Below are 17057 nucleotides of genomic sequence, written 5' to 3'. Positions count from 1 at the left end.
AACGCATAAACTAGGGTTTAAGATTCTGTCACTCTAGCAACCCATCATCCACGTATTACTTCTCAATGCCTTCCCCTAGGCCCAAAACATGGTGAAGTGTCATGTAGTCTACATTCACATAACACCACTAGAGGTGAGACAACATACATCTCATCAAAATATCAAACGAATACCAAATTCACATGATTACTTATAACAAGACTTCTCCCATGACCTCGGGAACAAACGTAACTACTCACAAAGCATATTCATGTTCATAATCAGAGGAGTATTAATTATCATTAAGCAATTGAACATATGATCTTTCACCGAATAAACCAACTAGCATCAACTACAAGGAGTAATCAACACTACTAGCAACCCACAGTTACCAATCTAAGGTTTTGAGACAAAGATCGGATACAAGAGATGAACTAGGGTTTGAGAGGAGATGGTGTTGGTGAAGATGTTGGTCGAGATTGACCCCCTCTTGATGAGAGGATCGTTGGTGATGACGATGGCTTAGAATTCCCCCTCCCGGAGGGAAGTTTCCCTGGCAGAATAGCTTCGCCGGAGACCTAGATTGGTTCTACCCAAGTTCCGCTTCGAGACGGTGGCGCTTCATCCCAAAAGCTTCCTTCTGATTTTTCCAAGTCAAAACACACCATATAGCAGAAGATGGGCGTCGGGGGCCTGCCAGGTGGCCCACAAGGCAGGGGGCGCGCCCTCTACCCTTGTGGATGGTAGGTGGCCCCCCTCTGGTACTTTCTTCGCCCAATATTTTTATATATTCCAAAAATATTCTCTGTGAAGTTTCTAGACTTTTGGAGTTGTGCAGAATAGGCCTCTAATATTTTCTCCTTTTCTAGCCCAGAATTCCAGCCATCATTCTCCCTCTTCATGTAAACCCTATAAAATAAGAGAGAAAATGCATAAGTATTGTGATATGAAGTGTAATAACAGCCCATAATGCAATAAATATCAATATAAAAGCATGATGCAAAATGGACATATAAACTCCCCCAAGCTTAGACCTCGCTTGTCCTCAAGAGAAAGCCGATATCGAAAAATATGTCCACATGTTTAGAGATAGAGGTGTCGATAAAATAAAATACGGATATGAGGGCATCATGATCTTCTTTAGAACAACAACATATAATGCCATACTAGTGGCAGGGGCGCACCCTTGGCGCTAGTCCTGTGCGTTCGGTTTATTCGGTTTACATGGTTCGGTTTATACGGCTTTTCGGTATGTACGGTATTAATACTTCGGTAAATACGGTATGAAATTAAAATACGGTTCGGTTTCGGTATATACCAAATTATTTCGGTATGGTTTTGGTATATACCATAAAAACCAAAGTTGACGCGAATTTGAAAATGACGTAATAATAATTTGCAAATTTATGACTCAAAACACATTCTATTTTACACAAATAGTATATGACTATATATATAAGTATATATGCATGCATTGATTCATTTGTTGATGGTTATGGACGTGCTTAGCATTTTAAAAAGAGAAAAATGACAATGTTACAAGAAAAATGTTGGTGCTTAGTAGTGAATTTGACTCATGTACAAGAAAAATGACAACTTGTACGGTTGTTCATCTCAAGAAATATAAATTTATCTTTTACTTCGGTTTATTCGGTTAACCATTCAGTTTTTCGGTATATACCATAAAAACCAAAGTTCAAATCGGTATGAAAAGTTCATACCATACCGAAACCAGAAACCATAAAAACAAAAAAATCGGTTCGGTTCGGTTTATTTTCGGTATGGTTTTTCGGTTCGGTTTTAAAATGCACAGAGTGACTTGGCGCGCCTCCTCTGTGGTACTCTGCGCGCTAATCCTGCTGATGCACTTGAACATGTATGCAATCCAAATAAACACCAGTTGTTGAAAAAAGAATAGATATAAACTGCAGCAGCAGAGCATTCACTCATAAAGCAAGCCAAGCAAAGCAAGGTCATAGGTCTATATTAACAGAGAGGTGGCAGTCTTACAAGGTGGAACACAAAGAACACAATATATGTTCCTATAGGTTTCTTCATTTATTGAGCCAAAGCACAAATGGCTACAATGCATCTGACTGGTCTATTTATTTAGTACGACACTACACGAGCAGCCAAAAGCCAAAATTCGACAACACATACAGTGTTGCATCGGAAGACCAGAGAGCGAATGTGCCCATTCTTGAAAATCCATAGGTGCGCCTTTTTCTGGAAGCATAATAGAGGTGCAGAAACATCCTCTTCAGGACCTGAAATAAAGAATTCACAAGAAGGAATAATGAATCAGATATTCTTCGAGGAGCAAGGGACTGGACATTGATATGAGAAATTATTCTATCGACTCGCTATAAAATGGTCAAAGATAATGACTATTCAAAGCTAATACTCGCTTTCAAAATAAATGAGAGTTATAAATATATTCCTCGTGAATTAACAGTTAAAAGAAATGTGATTCTCCAAGCAACAAACATTTATAAAATTCAGTAAAAAAAAAGAGAGCATACACAACTAAACAGCATGATCTGACATAGATATATGATTCTCCAAGAAAATAAACTTCAAAGAAAATGTGAAACATTTACTTGAGTGTCTAAAAGGTAACCAATCTGGAAGAGCATATGAGAAGAATGAAGAGTTAACTTCGACAAAAGAAATGCGTCATATACACTAAAACTAAAGAACGGAAAAATAGTAGTGTGAAAACAGAGGAATAGGGTGCACATCTTGGAAAAACTTCAGGATACCCAACTCTTAAAAGTAACCGATGGGAAGACAAAATAAAATGATTTCGGGTAGTTTCGATGCACCTTAATGTGAATCAGCACAACTCACTACAAAGAAAGATATTTGGACAAAAGTAGGTCAGAGCCCGCATGCTTGTGAATAATTTCCAAAACCAATAGCCCTTAGTAGTTGTAGAACTTAGAACACACAAAAACCAACCTGCACACCAGTCAGTTTTCAATTGCTATGTTGAAATATATATGTTGCACAAATGACTCGGGAAGAACAATAGTATGCATATTAACATGTTCCTTGCGTGTGATTTGCGTCATCCTTCAAATGAAACACTTGAATTTGCAAACGAGATTGAATCATGGATCGATTGACAACTAACAATAATACCAGACCATATTGTTCACATCAAGAAAGGGTTTTCGCAACACCTTGCAGACCTGCCCTCCCCACCCATCAGTTGTACAAGTTCATCATTCACACTATGCATCATTCAACTCTTTAGTCTTCCAGAGATATAAGTACATATATTAGATTGGTATAAGACCACATTCAGTCAGTCCAAAATAATAGATGAACTACTCAACTAAGGTTACTATGGGCTGCTTGTCTTGAAGCTCAGATTCTATGTTCTGTAAATGTTGTTGTTCTCATTGTCTCACGACAGTTGACACTTGAGCATTCCCATGTCTACAGATCCTGTGCTAATTATGAAACAATCATGCTCAGAGAAGCGAGAAGAGCGACATTAACACTGAAAAAATAAACAGTTGCACAGAAACTATGGTTGGCACTTAATAATCAGTCATCTAAATGATGTTTCATTTAACTTTCCAGTAGTAAACGACTACCAAAGGGCAAAGGCATTTGACGAAAGGCCGCCAAAATCATAGTTAATTACTCATATATATTACCTGATAATGCACTAGAATTTGCATGCTAAGAGGACAGAACGCAATGCATTACTCTAGAGCACGGTTAATTACTCATATATATTATGCGATGTTGCACTTAACTTTGCATACTAAGAGGACAGAACGAAATACAGCATTACTAAAGGCAATTCACGAAACTACAGTTGAACAAGCAACTAAGTTGATTAGATTTCTAGCAAGCCCAAGTACAAGAAACGCTGGAAAGCCTTCAATTCAAACATATATGAAGAGAGATAGTGAGTAGTACTGCAGAAAATTGTTCCTTGCTAAGCCAAGATCTCAACTGATGAAAGAACACCAAACCAGCCTGAGTGTTGTTCTTGATGCTAAGCATGAGCACAGACAAGGGCCCCGTGCTGAACTCCTCCTCCTTCCCATGCTGCCACAACATGAAGAGAGAGGCAACCACCTTGTCAGTAGATGTCATGAGAAAGCATGTGGCTCTAAGTTGTGGGAGTTGTCTACCTCCGCCATCTGCTCAACGACTGGCTATGGAGGAAAGACCGGAGATGTACACATGGAACAAATCAAATCCATCCGAACCATACCTTTTTCCGCTTTCCACCAGCCCGGGGAAATTTTCTGTTATCAAACAACATCAGAAAGTTTACAACCTGAGACCAAAAAAACGTGCCATGCTAAGCAGCAAAATGCTATCTGCTCTAATCGTCATGCCAAAATAGAAACAAGCACACAAAGTAGTAGTATTCCGTCAAACAGAACAAAACGAAGTAGCTACATGCTAAAGGAGAGGAGGTTGTCGGGTACTCACAGCGGCGCGAAGTTGTAGCTGTTGTTGCAGTCACACTGGTGGCCTTGGAGCCGTGCCGCGGCACGGCCGGCGCCATCCTTGCCTCTCCGACGGTACCAGAGATGGGGATGGGCGCTGCGTCCGGGTCAGGACCCATCTCTCATCCAGCAATAGGCACCGCCGCGTGTAGATACATACACAGAACTTCACCCAATAAATACTGCAAGACTCACTTTATTTATTCTAATGCTCCAGCATGAACATGTGCAGACCTTCAAGTAGTGACCTTCCTGCAGGAAAAATTATAGCAAAGTAAATAACTAAATATGTTATCATACTTAGCATCAACTCTATTCCTTATTAAAGTAAATCCTATGCAATCTTGAAAATCTTGTAGATGCTTCAAAATTTGTGCGCCAAAGGTCAATCCAGTACAAATTTTGCTGAATTTACCAATAGAGTAAGTGACAGAATGCACTACATTGCAGGTTTTAAGAATACATTTATCTGCACAAATGTCTAGCCATGAATACAATTATCTTCCAACTTATAAAATCTAGCCATGAATTCAATTATCTGCACAAATTAACAAAATGGCAGAGAGATGTACCATATTTGAGCTTGAGCTAAGCTCCTTAATAGTATCACATAAGCATCCACCAAGCACTCCTCATAACCAAACCAGAGTCCCCGCCATTCCTTAGTTTCCTCTATGAGGTTTGGCAATTAGGAAACGAGTGAGCCACGAAAATCACTCACGATAAGAAACACATCACATTAAGGAAAAATTCAGAAACCTCTCAGCCAAACTGACAACTGAATTGATAGCATGTCATAAACGGAAGTCAAAAACTTATGAGACAGATGTGCCACTACGCAAAGATCATGTCATGTTTTAAAAGCATACAAATACTTAATTAACCAGGAAGCAGGCCATATATATGCACAAGTTTTATCTACAGGGCCAAACTACCAATGAGACGAAATCCAAACAAAGATCGTGCATGCTGACAGGCTGGTCGCACCATACATTATCTTGTACTCCCTCCGTTCGGAATTACTTGTCTCGGAAATGGATGCATCTAGAACTAAAATACGTCTAGATACATCCATTTGTACGACAAGTAATTCCGAACGGAGGGAGTAGATTTTTTAGCAAACACAAACCGAGCAAGGCATTAGCTCGTAGACTTTTCAGCCAGCACAAATCGAGCGATGCATCAAAAAGAAACCCACCCTCATAGGACTGGGCGTACTAATCTTATTGTATTATTTGTTAACTTCTGTGTGCAGTCCAAATGAGCACCAATTGCTTAAAAAGGAATGCACTTAACAGAACTGCAATATTAGAGTGTTCAGCCATAAAACATAGCAAGCAGAGCAAGCTAGCAGGTCTATATTATCAGAAGCACATGAGACACATCCAGCGGTTGAAATCAAAGATGAACATCTTCCAAAAGGTGGATGATCTTCAAAAGAGAGGCAGAGTCTGTCGGATCATCAGAACTAAGGCATATCAAGTCTTAGAGAGAGACTAAACACGACACATGGATCATATGTATAGCCGGTAGCTGATGTCGACGGTGATGCGGCTAGAGATAATGCATAGTGAGAGAGGCGGCTTGCACTTGAAATGAAGGCGCAGGTGTTACCTAACAAAGCACCTGTGAGAGTAAGCTTACATCAACATTTATGAAGCAACAAAACTTTGAAGTATATTTGGTTTTTCACTTCTGATTTAGAAAAAACAAATCCCATTATGCTTTGTTTATAATATTTGTAAGAGATCAAAGCTTGGAGCTGGATCATATGATCCTAACAGGATAGGTCCAGTCTATTTCATTGTTCTCCCAATATTTGCTCGCTTACTGACAACAAAAATATTTAGATGAGAAACTGTATGTGCTAGGCTTCCTATCAGTTGAGGTGCAGTTCTAGCTACACACCACATAATGAATTTGAGTTATTAATGGCAAAGAACCTACAAATAAGCTACACAAAGTCAATGGTTAGCCTCAGATCAATTACAGAGGCAAAAACTTTCAACCGAGGGCCATTGTAATTAAAATGAACTTGTTTTTTTTTGTCTAGAGAACTTGAAGAAACTAAGCACACAATATAGGAGAAGGCATCTGCAAGGAATGGCTCTATCTACATGTGAATCAAGCAGTGAGCTACACGCATAAATAACAAAATCTTATCTAGCTTCAAATTTGGGGCTGGAGCATATTAAATATGAAGACCACTTCAGAAATAATTCTCCATTCCTATCTATATGACCTACTCAGTTTAAGGAAAAGAGCATTGAGGTTAGATCAATATTAGTTCTATGTAAATATAAAAATCTAGCAAAGTCCTTGGTGGTTTGTACGTGTTATTAAATGGTACCATGGCATGTGGGTTCAAGGTACACATAATTTATAAATGGTTATAATAATAAGATTCTAATCTTGACACTAATTTGTAAATGTTTGTACATGGTAGCATAACAGATTAGAATCAGGCCTCTTATTATTGAAGGTAGGTGTGAGACAGATCTGATTTTCTCCTTATATTACATCATTCCTTGCAGTTTGAGGGAAATGTATGTCTCCAGTAAAGCAAATTAAGCATATACTACTAAGAAACTAAGAGTCCATGGTGGCATTCAAAATAATAAGAAAAATATAATGAAGAACAAAACTTACTAACCTGAAAGCAACCACATATGGTACAATTGTTCCATATCGAATGCTGAAAAAAAATCATCTTATTAGCTATGGAAGTTCAACAATTGTAAATATAGTTCATTTTAGTAATGTAATGCCCAGAAGAAAAAAAAAACATCAGCACTGTCCAAGCCCATCATTTCACCTTCTCATTTTCAATGTTAAAAGCATGGACTGCACAAACTGTCTTAATGCAGCTCTGATTGCACAAGAAAATTAAGAAGAACATGGAGATACGAGAAGATGTAACCAGTGCATGGTCCATCTCAACCCTCGAGGAAGAACCACCAAGCATACTTGAACAACCAAGAAACAACTGAAGCGGAAGCTCGAGGTAGGAATCATTCAAAATCTGCACCATATGTGATATTAAATGTGTATATCCACGAGGAAATAAGCACCGGCAACAAAAGAGGAATGAATTGAAAGTACCTTGCTTTCAGGATTAGCAGTTTTAACACCATTCGTTGATTGAGCCATGAAACATTGACCAAAACTTGCTCGACTGCGCCTACAAGCACAACACGCACGCCACACAACACAAGGGGAAACACCAAATTAGCGGTCAACAACCCATCTCACTATAATATACGCATCAAATCCAATCCAATTGGTGCAACGAAAGATTCAAAACCCACTCACCATGTCATCGCCATTAAACCTCTGAGAACCATTTGTAGAACTTTGCGGCAGTGGGTTGGCTCACCATCCTCACTCCTATAACAGCGACAACGACAACCATTAACAATTTACAACTATTTTGAATTAGACAAAAGGGGTTGGCAGCCCCCAGATTTAGGAGTGCAGGTTTAATTAGCAATCATCTCAAACAAAGAAATATTCATGGCTTCCTTACTTAACTTGTGCTAGAGTTGCAGAGTTGATGGTCCTTACGTTCCCATGAAGAACAAGGCGATGATGTTAGCAAATTAAGTGCAGCTCTAGCACCCTGTGCATGAAATGTATCATGTATCAAAACATCAATTAACTGCCGAAAAACATAAATGTACCATGTGAAGATATAATATCTTCACGAGAGAACTCAATGAGTGTGAACCAACAGAGTGTGGATCACCACAGATTCTGCAGTCAACAACCTTCAGGACAGAGAGAAAATAGTTTCACATATTCTCAGATGGTCAGCATCAGACAAACACAGGAGATTATACAGATAATTCCATTACAAAATACTCTATAAAGAAGTAAATCACAATATGCTATTATGCTTGCAAGTAATTTTTCTGTAACAGTCTTGCCCCTATTTGATTTTTTATGACTAAAGATATGTAAAATGTACGACACAGAAAATAGAGAAATCATGTTGATGAATAAATTTATAGAATATATAACCACAGTTATTAAAACAAATCAAAATAGTATTGTGTCAAGTTGATCCAAGAAGGTGGTTAAATAGACTAACATGTCTGTGTACCATTTCTCGTTTCTAATTTTAGCACAAGTCAATTCGTCATGATACAATGGACACACACACACACACATAGTATGCTCTACCTACTTTCACTCATCCAAAACTGAACCAAAATGTGATGCACACAAACAGTTTGCTCTAGTTTCAGCCATAGCATCTAAGACAGGAGTTTAACCAAAACGAGATGTGTACAAACTGAAACAAAGTATAACCAAAATGTACATACTGCAGTTGATGTTCAGATGTTGGTCTGCTCCTCTGGCCGCTCTACCTGTAGAGATGAGACGAGACGAGACGGGATCAGTGAGAGAAGAGATGGCAGATGAGAGGAGATAAGATCATGTCAATGAACAGATCAAACACACGAGTGGCCGCCTGGATCCAGATCAGCCATCTTCCTCCGTCCACCGCCTCATCCCCACGCGGCCACGCCATCTCCTTTCTCGATCCAAATCCAACACACACACACACACACACACACACACAAAGAGAAAATGGATTTCATTGTGGGCTGCTCCTTCCATGGCCACCCTCCGCCTGCTGGACATCATCTCGTTCTCGCACCCCGGCCTCGAGCGCTCTGGTTCCATCGCGACCGGCTCGTCCACGCTGTGCAGGCTCAGCCTCGACGGGAGGGGAGGGGGCAGTGGCGACGGCGAAGTCGGGGAAGGAGGGCGTCGCAGGGAAGTGCCAGCCCACGCGGTCCTTCGCCAGTGGGTGGTTCCCGGCGTCGCCCTCTTCCGGCGAGGCCACCCTGCATCTCCTCGTGTTCACCATCTCCCACAGCGGTGGCGCGGCGCGTCGAGCAGCCGACCACCACGAGGAGGCCGCTGCACGGACCCGACGCTGCAGCTCCTCTTCCTCTTGTTCGGCCACTGCAATCGCGGCGAGGAGATCCCCGACCGACGAGGAGAGACGCAGAGGAGGAGGCTGATGGCACGGGGAAGAGGAGGGGCTCGGAGTAGGTGCGGCGGCGCGAGGAGAATCGAGGGAGAGGAGAGGAGAGGAGAGGAGGCGGCGGTGTCAAAAGCGAGAAGGGGCTGGCACGGAGACCCCGGGCTAGGTCTTGCCCAATTGCGTCTCCGTTCAGTTGCGTCCGGCCCTTTTTACCTATTCGTTTTTTTCTCTCTTGCTAGCACAGTAAAAATGACGAGGTGGCTAGCGCCACGAGGCGCCCTTTGCGCGACCCTTATAGTGTTTAATAATTTCTTATGTCAAAGTAACAATTCATTCACAAGGTAAAGTATGAATCAGAAACTTCATTGAAAACCTCCTCGATAATGTAAGGACCTTCCCATTTAGAGAAAAGTTTTCCTGCAAAAAATCTTAAACGAGAGTTGTATAGCAAAACATGATAACCTACATTAAACTCATGCTTTCGTATTCTTTTGTCATGCCATCTTTTAACCTCTTCTCACCGGCAAGTTTGAAATCATAGTTGAGCTCCTTAATAGCCCAATAAGCTTTATGTTCTAGTTCAAGAGGTAAGTGACATGCTTTTCCATAAACCATTTTATATGGAGACATACCCATAGGGTTTTTATAAGCAGTTCTATAAGCCCATAATGCATCATCAAGTTTCTTAGACCAATTCTTTCTAGATCTATTAATAGCCTTTTGCAAAATCATACTTGACCACTAGACTGAGGATTATATGGAGATGCAATTCTATGGTTAACATCATATTTAGCAAGCATTTTACGGAAAGCACCATGAATAAAATGTGAACCACCATCGGTCCTTAAATATCCAGGGACTCCAAACATCTGAAAAATAACTTCTTTAAGCATCTTAATAGAACTGTTACGATCAGCACTACTAGTTGGAATAGCTTCTACCCACTTAGTAACGTAATCAACAGCAACTAAAATATGTGTATACCCATTAGAGGAAGGAAAAGGTACCATATAATCAAAGCCCCAAACATCAATGGTTCAATAACAAGTGAATAATTCATAGGCATTTCCTGACGCCTACTAATATTTCCAATTCTTTGGCATTCATCACAAGACAAAACAAACTTACGAGCATCCTTGAAGAGAATAGACCAATAAAAACCAGATTGCAATACCTTATGTGTATTTCTATCTCCAGCGTGGTGTCCTCTGTAAGACTCGGAGTGGCACTTGAGTAGGATATATCCCTGTTATGCTCAGGTACACAACGTCTAATAACACCATCTACTCCTTTATAAAGGTGTGGGTCATCCCAAAAGTAATGTCTTAAATCATAGAAAAACTTTTTCTTTTGCTGGTAAGTGAAATTAGGTGTTATAAATTTAGCAACGATATAATTAGCATAATCAGCATACCACGAAGTATTACAAGAAGCATTTATAATAGCTAATTGTTGATCAGGAAAGCTATCATCAATAGGCAGTGGCTCATCGAGAACATTTCCTAACCTAGACAAGTTGTCTGCAATGGGATTCTCAGCTCCGTTTCTATCAATAATATGAAAATCAAATTCTTGTAGCAAGAGAACCCATCTAATAATTCTAGGTTTAGAATCTTTGTTTTCCATAAGATATTTAATAGCAGCATGATCAGTGTGAACAGTTACATTGAATCAACAATATAAGATCTGAACTTATCACAAGCAAATACAACTGATAAAAATTCCTTTTCAGTAGTAGCATAATTTCACTGGGCATTGTCTAGAGTTTTACTAGCATAATGAATAACATTCAATTTCTTATCAACTATTTGTCTTAGAACAGCACCAACAACATAATCACTAGCATCACACATAATTTGAAAGGGTAAATTCCAATCATGTGGCTGAACAATTGGTGCAGAAATCAAGGCTTTATTAAGTATTTCAACTGCTTCTACACAATCATCATAAAAAAGGAACATCTTTTTGCAAGAGATTAGTGAGAGGCCTAGAAATTTAAAAGAAGTCTTTAATAAACCTCCTATAGAAACCAGCATGATCAAGGAAACTTCTTATACCTTTGATATCTTTAGGACAGGGCATCTTTTCAATAGCATCTACTTTAGCTTTATCAACTTCAATACCTCTTTCAGAAATTTTATGCCCCAAGACAATACCTTCATTAACCATAAAGTGACACTTTTCCCAATTCAAGACAAGATTAGTTTCTTCACATCTCTGCAAAACTCGATCAAGGTTTCTTAAGCAATCATCAAAGGAAGTTCCGTAAACGGAGAAATCATCCATGAAAACCTCAACAATCTTTTCATAAAAGTCAGAGAATATCGCAGTCATACATCTTTGAAAGGTAGTAGGTGCATTACATAAACCAAAGGGCATACGTCTATAAGCAAAAGTACCAAAAGGGCAAGTGAAAGTGGTCTTTTCTTGGTCCTCTTTTGACACAGGTATTTTAGAGAAACCAAAATAACCATCTAGAAAGCAAAAATGTGTATGTTTGGACAATCTTTCTAGCATTTGATCAATAAAAGGTAGAGGGTAATGATCTTTTCTAGTAGCTTTGTTCAATTTGCGGAAATCAATTACCATCCTATAACCTATAACAATTCTTTGTGGAATCAATTCATTCTTATCATTAGGAACAACAGTAATACCTCCCTTCTTAGGGACACAATGAACGAGACTTAGCATTTCATTTCTTACCACTTCTTTCATCTCAGGATTTAACCGTCGTTGGTGATCAACCACTGGTTTAGCATCATGTTCCAAATTAATTTTGTGCCGACATAGAGTGGGACTAATGCCCTTAAGATCATCAAGAGTATATACAATAGTGGCACGGTGCTTCTTCAGAGTTTTCAATAATTTCTTTTCTTCATGCTCTGAAAGGTTAGCACTAATAATAAGAGGGTATATCCTCTTTTCATCAAGATAAACATATTTCAAAGTATCAGGTAATTGTTTAAGCTCAAACAAGGGATCGACCTTAGGTGGAGGAGGATCCCCAAGGATTTCAACAAGCAAATTGTGTTTCAAAATAGGCCCTTGATTAAAGATTATTTCATCTATCTCCCTTCTTTTATTCATAAACATATCATTTTCATGGTCTAGCAAATATTGTTCTAAAGGATCAGTAGGAGGCGTGGCAATAGAAGCAAGACCAATAATTTTATCCTTACTAGGAAATTCTTTATCATGGGACAAGGTAATTTAGAGAAATCAAAATCATGAGACATATCCCCTAAACCAACAGTAACAATATCTTTATCGCGGTCTATCTTAGCATTAACGGTATTCAAGAAAGGTCTACCAAATATAATGGGACAAAAATCATCTTGTGGGGAAGCAAGAACAGTAAAATCAGTAGGGTATTTTATTTTCCCACACAAGACTTCAACATCTCTAAAAATCCCAATTGGCGATATAGTTTCTCTATTGGCAAGCTTAATAGTAACATCAATATCTTCTATCTTAGCAGGTGCAATATCATTCATAATTTCTTTATATAAAGTAAAAGGAATTGCACTCACACTAGCACCCACATCACATAAGCCAAGATAACAATGGTCTCCAATTTTAATGGAAACAACAGGCATGCCAACAACGGGTCTATGTTTATCTTTACTATGGGTTTAGCAATTCTAGCCGCTTCATCACAGAAATAAATAACATGCCCATCAATATTATCAACCAAGAGATCTTTAACCATAGCAATACTAGGTTGAACTTTAATTTGCTCAGGGGGTGTAGGTGTTCTAATATAACTCTTACGAACCAGAGTTGAAGATTTAGCATGATCCTTTATTGTAACAGGAAAAGGTGGTTTCTCAATATAAGTAGTAGGAACTACAGGATCAATATTATAGGTAATGGTTTATTCTTCAACTTTAATAGGTTCTACTACTTTAACTTCCATGGGAGGATGATATTTAACCACTTATCCTTAGGGAGATAAAAATGAGTAGCGAAAGATTCACATAAAGAATCTATTATCTCAGAGTCAAGTCCATATTTAGTGCTAAAATCACGAAAAGCATCAGTATCCGTAAAAGATTTAACACAATCGAACTTAAGGTTTATACCTGACTCCTTACCTTCATCGAATTCCCAATCTTTAGAGTTGTGTTTAATTCGAAAAAATCCCATTTGAATTCAATATCCTTCTTCATAAAAGAACCAGTACAAGGAGTATCGAGCATAGATCGCTCCTGATGAGAAAGCCGAGCATAAATTTTTTGAATAATAATTTCTCTTGAGAGCTCATAATTGGGGCATGAATATAACATTGACTTAAGCCTCCCCCAAACTTGAGCAACAATTTCTCCTACACGAGGCCAAAAATTATATATATAATTTCGATCACGATGAACCAGATTGATACGTCTCCATCATATCTATAAATTTTGATTGTTTCATGCCAATATTATACAACTTTCACATATTTTTGGCAACTTTTTATATGATTTATTGGACAAACCTATTGATCCAGTGCCAGTTCCTGTTTGTTGCATGTTTTTTTGTTTCACAGAAAATCCATATCAAACGAAGTCCAAACGTGATAAAATTTTTGCGAAGAATAATTTTGGAATATTTATGATTTTTGGGAGGAGGAATCAGCGAAAATGGGGGCCCACGATGACCACAACCCACCAAGGCACGCCGGGCAACCCCTGGCGCGCCCAGCACAATCGGAGTTACGGATCTCCAGGAATTTAAGAAACCGTGAAGGGCCAGATCTGAAAAACGCAAAACATAACTGAACAGAGAGACAGATCCAATCTCGGAGGGGCTCTCTCCCCTCCACTGCCATGGAGGACATGGACCAGAGGGAAAACCCTCCTCCCATCTAGTGGGAGGCCAAGGAAGAAGAAGAAGGAGGGGGCTCTCTCCCCCTCTCTCCCGGTCGCACCGGAACGCCGCCGAGGCTAGGATCATGACGGCGATCTACATCAACAATCTTGCTACCGTCAACACCAACTCTCTCCCCCTCTATGCAGCGGTGTAACACCCCTTCTACATGCTGTAATCTCTACTTAAACATGGTTCTCAACTCCATATATTATTTCCCAATGATATTTGACTATCCTATGATGTTTGAGTAGATTTTTTTTATCCTATGGGTTAATCGTGATCTTGGTTGGTATGATTGTATATTTTATTTATGGTGTTGTCCTATGGTGCCCTCTGTCTCGCGCGAACGTGAGGGGTCCCCTCTGTATGGTGTTGCAATATGTTCATGATTTGCTTATGGTGGGTTACGAGAGTGACAGAAGCTTAAACCCGAGTAGGTGGGTTGTTGCTTATGGGATAAAGAGGACTTGATGCTTAATGATATGGTTGGGTTTCACGACCTCAATGATCTTTAGTAGTTGCGGATGCTTGCTAGGGGTCCAATCATAAGTGCATTTGATCCAAGTAGAGAAAGTATGTTAGCTCATGCCTCTCCCTCATATAGAATTGCAAGAATGATTACCGGTACTTGTTGTCGATTGCCTAGGGACAAATTACTTTCTTGTTGACAAAAACTATCCACTTTTATTACCTTGCAATTTATTCGTAGTATTATTCTCGCAAAGTACTCGTAGTTTTATTCTTGCAAAATAGTTTCATACTTGTTTTCGGTAAAGCAAGCGTCAAGTGTTTGTAGAGTTGTATTGGTGGTCGATAGAACTTGAGGGAATATTTGTTCTACCTTTAGCTCCTCGTTGGGTTCGACACTCTTATTTATCGAAGAAGGCTACAAATGGTCCCCTATACTTGTGGGTTATCAAGACCTTTTTCAAGCGCCGTTGCCGGGGAGCAATAGCTTGGGGTGAATATTCTCGTGAGTGCTTGTTTGCTTTATCACTAAGTAGTTTCTATTTTCTGTTCTAAGTTGTTCTCTATCTTTAGTTATGGATATGGAACACAAAACACCAAAAAAATTAGTGGTACTTGCTACTCATTGAGATGGGGAACCTCCTAAAACCCTCGATGCTCGTTATGTGAAAAATATTATGCACTACTTTGATAATCCTGAGAAAACCCCATTCAACATGATAATGGGAGGCACGTTAGATCAATGTGAATACTTTAGGGATTATCGTTCGACACAAAGAGGGAAACTTTTATGGGATCAAATTGATATGTTGCATTGGTATGCTTGGAATTTATGCCAGAGATATGATTTTACTTGTTGCTCTAGGATGAATGCTCCACACATTCCCTTTTCATGCAAATGAAACCTTAGTTCTTATGCTAATGGTAGATATGATTACTATGATGTGGAAAGAATAGAAGAATTTGTTGATTTTAAGGGTGCTTATGAAATTGAATCTTTGTTTTTAAAGTATGAAGCTTTTGATGATGATGTTTATAGACCTGAAAATTTTCCCATCCTTAAATATTGCTATGATAATTACAAATACAATTCTGAAATTGATGTATTTTTTGAGAAAGTCTCCACAGTCCAAGAAAAGACTAATATTTTGCAGGAGTCTATGGAAGAAGGAATTGATGAAACTGCGAGCTCATTGTATGAAAAAGATGATGAGGAGAGCGAAGAACAAAAGTAGGAAGAGCGGATTAGCTACCCGTGCCCACCTTCTAATGAGAGTAACTCTTCAACTCATACATTATTTAATGCCCCTTCGTTCTTACCGAAGGATGAATGCTATGATAATTGCTATAATCCCGCTGATTCATTTCCAATATCCCTTTTTGATGAACTTGATGCTTGTGGCATGCTGCCAATATGAAATATGCTTATGGAGATGAACTTGCTATAGTTCCTTATGTTAAACATGAAATTGTTGTTATTGCACCCACACATGATAGTCCTATTATCTTTTTGAATTCTCCAAACTACACTATATCGGAGAAGTTTGCACTTATTAAGGATTACATTGATGGGTTGCCTTTTACCGTTGCACATGATGATTTTTATGAATATAATATGCATGTGCTTGCTGCTCCTACTTGCAATTATTATGAGAGAGGAACTACATCTCTACCTCTCTATTTCTCCAACACAATAAAATTGCAAGAAACTACTTATGCTATGTATTGGCCTTTACTTGATATGCATGAATTGTTCTTGTATGACATGCCGATGCATAGGAAGAGGGTTAGACATCATCATTGCATGATATATTTTCCTTTCTGCTCATTACTAAATGCCAAATCATTGCTAATTAAATTTGGCTTTGATATACCTTGGGATCTGGGTGGATGATTATTTGAGCACTTTATGCCTAGCTGAATGGCTTTAAAGAAAGCGCTGCGAGGGAGACAACCCAGAATTTTTAGATTTATTGCTGTTGAGTGCTTTTATAAAGTTTAAAAACAAAATAATATAGAGGGGAACTTAAAAATTCACAAAAAGGAAAGTGAAAGTGAGAGAGACGAGCATTGTTGAAGTGGGGGAGCTCCTTGAACTTTGTTCATGCCCATGGAAACTTTGTGAATCTCAATAACAGAAACTTTTCAACAAAATAATTACCCCCTTGTACAAATCCTTTGTATTGTAAAATTATTGTGCCAAGGTTTGCCTTTAGGATGATTAGATTGCTTGTTGGTATGTGCGGTGCAGAAACGGAAACTTTGGCTATAGCGCGTGAATTTTA

The 17057-nt window shown here is 38.9% G+C and overlaps 1 long non-coding RNA gene across 19 annotated transcripts; it reads right to left on the bottom strand.

Annotated features, from left to right (window-relative positions):
• Positions 1-834: 834 nt before the first annotated feature.
• On the bottom strand, positions 835-9614 carry LOC119324697. Of its 19 annotated transcripts, none has more exons than XR_005157101.1 (11): positions 7989-9614; positions 7770-7844; positions 7560-7638; positions 7273-7479; positions 7111-7152; positions 6072-6083; positions 5030-5129; positions 4441-4709; positions 4134-4250; positions 2805-4047; positions 1929-2246 (listed from the first exon to the last, which is right to left on the bottom strand). It is a non-coding gene; the product is annotated as an uncharacterized LOC119324697 (long non-coding RNA). The 19 variants fall into 19 exon arrangements; XR_005157106.1 differs by having other exon boundaries at positions 7378-7479; XR_005157096.1 differs by having other exon boundaries at positions 5030-6083; positions 7111-7479; positions 7989-8076; positions 8783-8827; positions 8922-9614.
• Positions 9615-17057: the final 7443 nt, after the last annotated feature.

This window comes from Triticum dicoccoides, chromosome 6B (assembly GCF_002162155.2).
Source record: "Triticum dicoccoides isolate Atlit2015 ecotype Zavitan chromosome 6B, WEW_v2.0, whole genome shotgun sequence".
In the NCBI taxonomy this organism is placed as follows: domain Eukaryota; kingdom Viridiplantae; phylum Streptophyta; class Magnoliopsida; order Poales; family Poaceae; genus Triticum; species Triticum dicoccoides.
This window is presented reverse-complemented; position numbering and strand designations above follow the sequence as displayed.